The sequence below is a fragment of the Triticum dicoccoides genome, chromosome 7B, assembly GCF_002162155.2.
Source record: "Triticum dicoccoides isolate Atlit2015 ecotype Zavitan chromosome 7B, WEW_v2.0, whole genome shotgun sequence".
Lineage (NCBI taxonomy): Eukaryota > Viridiplantae > Streptophyta > Magnoliopsida > Poales > Poaceae > Triticum > Triticum dicoccoides.
Window position 1 is genome coordinate 599,040,194 of NC_041393.1, and position 6,281 is coordinate 599,046,474.

Genomic DNA, 6,281 nt, shown 5'->3' on the forward strand with positions numbered 1-6,281 from the left:
TATTCAGTTTAGCTGTAGCGCATTTTGGCAAACGCGCTACAACTATCCCTACCTTATCCCCACGCGCACGACCGGCCCTCTCACTCACACTCTCACTCTTGCCCGCGTAACCGTCGTCGTGCGTCACCGCCGCCGCCGCCTTCGTCCGTCCGCCGCCGAGGTACTCCTCTCCTTCCGTCCCTCCTCCATCCTCCTCGCACATCCTCCTCCGCCTGCGGCCGCCCCTCCCTCCTCCGTCGCCGCCCTCCTCCCTCCGCCTGCGGCCGCCCCTCCTCCCTCCTCCGCCGGCAGCCCTCCTCCCACCGCCCTCGACCTCACCGCCCCTAGCTACCTCTCCGTCACCCCCCACCCCCTGGCACTAGTTAGTACTAGATTTAGTAGTAGTAGATGTTAATTTAGGGTTAGCTAGTACTAGATGTTGCTTAGTTAGTACTAGATTTTTAGTAGTAGTAGTGGTAGTTGAACTACTTTAGTTGTAGTTGAACTAGTTTAGTAAGTAAATTAATAAACAAGTTGAACTAGTTGAATTAACAGAACTAATCTATTTTTAGTAAGATAATTAATATAACTAGTTGAACTAATTTATTTTTAGAAAGAACTAGTTTTTTTTTCTATTTATAATAAGTTTATATTTAATTAGAACTAGTTGAATTAATAAAACTAGTTGAACATGTCATATTTGTTGTTATTTTTTCGTTTAAGCAATTATTCGGGATGTATTAGTGATAACTTATATGGTTTCAGGTGACCTCCGTCGTCCCCGTCACTGACCCCCTCCGACATCCCCGCCGTCGTCCCAGTCACCGACCCCCTCCGACATCGAGGTGAGACCAGCCAAATATCCTTGTATATCTTGTGTTGTTGCTCAAATAGGATATGTGGTTGCCCAAGTGGCCGTTCATGTTCAGTTTACATCTCCGAGTGGCCTATGTTTTGCCGGAGTGTTGATTAATTTCCGTTCCGGCAAATTTCAGGCGCTTGATATGTCCTTTTTTGGCAAAGGTCATGCCGGATTTTGTCGTGAATTCTGGCATGACTTGTGCTAGAATATGTACAAGTTTAATCTTTGAATTATGATTGTAGGAAATGTCGTACTCGGACGACGACGGTCTCCCGGGGGAGTGTAGCTGGTGCCACGACGATCGAGGTATGTGCGACATGTTCGTTCGGCTGGACGAAGATCGGCGCTTTAGCATTAAGCTCGAGGAGACCTTCGATTGTGAAATGTTACGCAACAACGACAAGTGTTTTTTTCGTAATTAAGCATGACTTCAACTATTTCAACGTCTAATTTTCATATTTTACAATTCGACTAGCTTATCCCATGCCATGCAAGACACTATGTCTTGGAGAGGATGGGTTTTGAAGACCATGAAAATTTCGAAACAAAGAAAATACACCTAAGGACCCATCATGATATGGATTTTGAAGTAAATCTGTGCAATGCTTAGAGCGTAACCCATTTTGGTTGCCAAAATTGGGAAGCACTTTACAAAATGTATGGTTTTTATGAGGGTATGATTGTCACCATGGATCTTGGTGATCCTGAGAGCGAGGAAGACAATATGGACATTTGGGTCCTTGTTGATACGCTTCCGATTGTACCTCTATGTGAGTTTCTCAAACATAGTTATTAACTAATTTATATTGTTTATTTCAAAATAGTTGATAGCTTATTTCCATTGACATCTTATTTTGATTCTTCAAAGACTGTGCGGAAGATGGTAGATAAAACCCACTACACCGATGGCACTGAATTAACGTATAAGGAGAAAAATCATCTGATCGCATTTTGTACTCTTTTTGAGAATTACAATGACTGTTATCGAACTCCTCCAAATTATGGTGAATACGTGCCACTAGTGCATGTGTTGAACCACGATAACTTCTCTGGACATACCGTGGTAAGATTTTTTTTGCTATTACGGCATCCGTGCATCTTTTGCATACTTCTAAAACTAGTACATCATTGCTAACTACGAAGTTATTATTATGTTTTTCGACAGAAACTCCCGATGGATTGTGTGCCTCATTTGATGTCTCTGCATGGTCACCTCTCAGTTCTGAACATACTGCCAGGTAAATCTACGGAGCTCACCTGTGCATATCAGATTTCTAAAACCCGTGAACACATGATCATCAAAGAATGGAAGAAATGTACGGACATTCGCAAGGAGGTTCTTGGAAGTAACATTCAGCGAAAGGCAAGAATTGGAGACAGGCTAATCTCCATTCTCCATAATGGAGAGTCAGGGGCTATCTTGTTTTTTACTATTTTACCTTAGAAAATGTAGTAGGTCTTAATCAAATGTAATAGGTCCTATGAGGTACAATATGTTTATTATGTGGTAATGTGTTAGAGTTGATAATGATGATCTTGAGGAGGTGTTATGTGATGTCAATGATGAAAACGATGATCTTGAGGAGGTGTTATATGACAATGATGTATTATGATGCTAAGTCGTTAATGATATGATGATGATGATGATATTATTATATCACTGGGTGAAAGAACCGCGGATTAGTTTCAAGTGGATGGACATCCACTTGAAACTAGTCCACGGTTCTTTCACCCCATGATGTAATAACTCATTATGACGTAAAAACAATCTCTAAATTCCTGTTGTATGAAAACTTGTGTAAAGGTGTATGAATACAACATGAAAAAGAAAAGAAATAAAATACTAAATAATAGTAGTAGCGCGGGTGAGGAGAAGCGCTACTACTAATTACCAGTAGAGATGTTCTAAAGAAGCGCTGCTACTAAGTCAATTTAGTAGTAGCGTGGGTCAAGACGCGCTATTGCTAAGCATTAGCTGTAGCGCCTTATCAGTAGCGCTCCTACCCGCGCTACTGATAGGCCCAAAACCCGTGCTACTGCTACGCTTTTCCTAGTAGTGCATAGTTGTTCTTCAAGAACATGTACGTATCCAGTAGTATGCCCATGGTTTGCCCCCCTCCCCCCTCTCTGCATTCCTCTCTCTGTTTCTCTCCGCCTTTGCTTCACCCGCAATTAAGAATGATGTGTTCCTGTGATGTATACATGACCTTTTCTGATACGGTTTCTTTGCCTGGTCTTTAATGTGGCCAGACGAGAGTGCGGTCGTTTCTTGATGATCATTGCTGCCACAGATGTGATATTATGTTCTTTTTTTACTGCGACAGTTGTGAAGTTCTTCTTTTTTACCGAAGTTTTCATCGTCTCCCGTTCTGTTCTTGTGATGCAGAGGCCGTGCATCTTGCAATTCAACAAAAAGGAAAATGTATTCCAACAAACGCAAAACTAGTTAAGTAACAATAGAAGGGTGACTGAAACTTAACAAAAGTAATTGAAATCAGAAAGGTGACTGAAATTTAACAAAAAAGATACCGAAACTCTTTTGGACATGTAAGAAAAGACTGAAACTTCAAATGCTTCAAAATAAGGAGACTTAGTTAATACAATTGTGTTGCTTTCATTGGTAAATAAAAGAAGAAGAGATTGCACTGCTTTATATTCATCCATCAACCATCATCTACCGGATAGTTAACTAGCACTGATTTTCAACAATATTCAGTTGGTGAAGGCACTTGTGTTGCACTTATGCACCCTCGCCCTCATCACTCAATTGATAAATAACCGACACTAGTAGTGCTACAAAGTTCATAAGAATAAGGAAAATGTTCTACGTTGTTAGTTGTGCAAGCATGGGGAAGACATCCATGGAAGTTGATGCAAAGTTTGACTTGTTGAGACCACAAGAATACATGGGAATGGGAGGTAGTAGGAAACTCAATTTGTGGTCAACAAGAATATTGTCAGATGCTATCATGGAGCTTTTTTACCAAAAGTCAACCAACTTGGGTAGCGCAGGATGGTTGAACAGGCTTTGTATACTGCTGCCCAAATACGATGCCATGACAGCCATTTCACCCGCCTCGGTAGCCGATAAGCTAGCACACATACGAATCCTATTCTCCTAGATAGCTAACCAACCTCCCACACCTCATCTGCTGATAGTTAGGATTCTGTTAAGCCGATCCATGAGCTGTTGTCATTTGTGTAAATTTCCTGAAATTGAATACATCAAGTTGCCGCACAAACTCTTCTCCCTCGATTTCTTTCATGGCATCAGACGCTCATCCACAACCACGCTTCCACACCTCCATCTCAACATGGCCTCGCCTTGCTCCTCCGACTTCGGTGATCTCAATCCCTTTAGCTTCCTTGAGCTGGCCACCGCCGCCAACCTCTCGCATGTGCATATCCAGGATCACGTGCCAATCACCCTCAATCTTCACAAGCCCCCCTTCTCCACCTGGCGGACGTACTTCTCTCTAAAATTCTGCTAATTCCAGATCCATGACCATGTCGACGGCTCCATGGGCCCGCGCCATTTATGCCGATGTCAACTGGATGTTGGTGAATGCCACCATGGACAAAATTTCCATGTAAGCAGGCTATAGGTACTTGCGGCTTGAGGTACAATGAAACATCATTTATTTCCATCGGTAGGCTCGAGGAAGTTAGCAAGATCCCATTATTTAGGTAAAGAGTCCACGAAAGAAACCATTCTGGTTCATGAAGTAGGAACCACTGAGTGGGCCGTGGAGCTTTGCACGTTTTTGTTCAAGATGCCGACTCAAAGTACGAATCACTGAGCGGGCCGTGGAGCTTTGAACCTTTTTGCTGAATGTGGCGACTCGATCTCTGGATCGGTTCGCTTCATTTTTGGACAAATGATCTTTACCAATATCATTAAGCAAGTAGAGAAAATATTTCTTAAACATGTAATGGAATCTCGTAATGTTTATAAAACAAAATACTAATTATGTTTAGCGAATTTGAAGTACTCACAAATGAAAATTAAATCACAAGGGATGCAAATCTAATTAAGATGACTAACGTCTGAACATGTATTGCAGGCAATCAATCAGATCATATGTATGATGTATGCATTTTCTAGTGCCAAATGCTTGTTGTAGCACACGTTCAGTGATCCTCATAATTTTCATCATGATCTCCTAGCACATCCGAGCATAACTTGTTACAAACCTCTCTATACAAAATTGTTCGAAAACTCCATACTCCGATAGTAATTCAATCAGTCTGGTCTTGCATGGTGGATCTGGATCTCTACATCCAATGATCTCTATTCTTATTTCATATTTCTTATTTCCTTTTTTAGATTTCAACCTCTCGGTTAGTACTCCAGGTATGGCTCATATCATAGTCGAGAGACCATGCGGCTTCATCCATCCACATGTTCTTGCCTATGTTCAGTGCCCAATGCCCATCCATCAAGCGTGCCCAACGAAGGTCCATCAACAGGGTGCAACCCCCAATTAATAATACCTTCCCTGAATTAAGACATGTGTGCTGGTCGTTGTGCTACATCAAGATATATTAAATCCACAAATGCATCTGGTTTAAGTATTTAACTTACAAGTCTCCTATGTCTACACCCCTCCTCCAGTCCACAACATTTGAATCCTAGATTTCATTCTTTGCAAAGTCATGGTTTCAATGTCTTTAAGATGTGTTTGATTCCCTTCTCTACTCTCATTCCACACTCGTTCTCAATAGGATAACACACAATATTTTCACCTGTATGCCAAATGGCATTCAAAGCCTTGATAGATTGCCTATTTTTATGACCCATTGATCAAAAAATAGTAGACCAAATGTTCATGTATCTGAATGCATAGTTTCCTTGCGTTCTTGACGCGTAGGAGGCATAGTGAATTTCACAACATCCAGAAGTCACAAAGGATCATGTATCTATGAATGAATATCTTAAAGTGAAATGTATCTACAAGAAACCACCACACCAGTGCAATCACGCTGGATCAAAGTTTGGTCATTGAATATCATCAGGGAAATGAATACTAACAAAATCTGGTAGAGCTTTTTAGACAAATGTACCACCTTTATTTTCTTGCTGAAAATAAATAATTATGTTCAACCATTATGCATTTAGTAAGAGAGAATTAAATCATTAAGCTTAACCTTTTCTTGAAGAAGGAAAGCATCATTACTACCAGCCTCTGCATCAAGAAATGATCCGAAAAACCACCAAATAGATAAATCATCACAACAGAAATTAGCGGCAACTAATACATCCAAAGGCTCTACTTTTCTGTCTATTTTTCATAACTAAAAACATAACACAACAAAAAGAGGTCTCCCAATAATCTGCTCAGTTTTCTTCCTACCTAGGGTCGGTAGCCCTCCTTTCATTAGGGCCTCGATTTGCAACCCCCAGCTCTCATTCAAGTTGATTTTGATATGTGGAATTTAC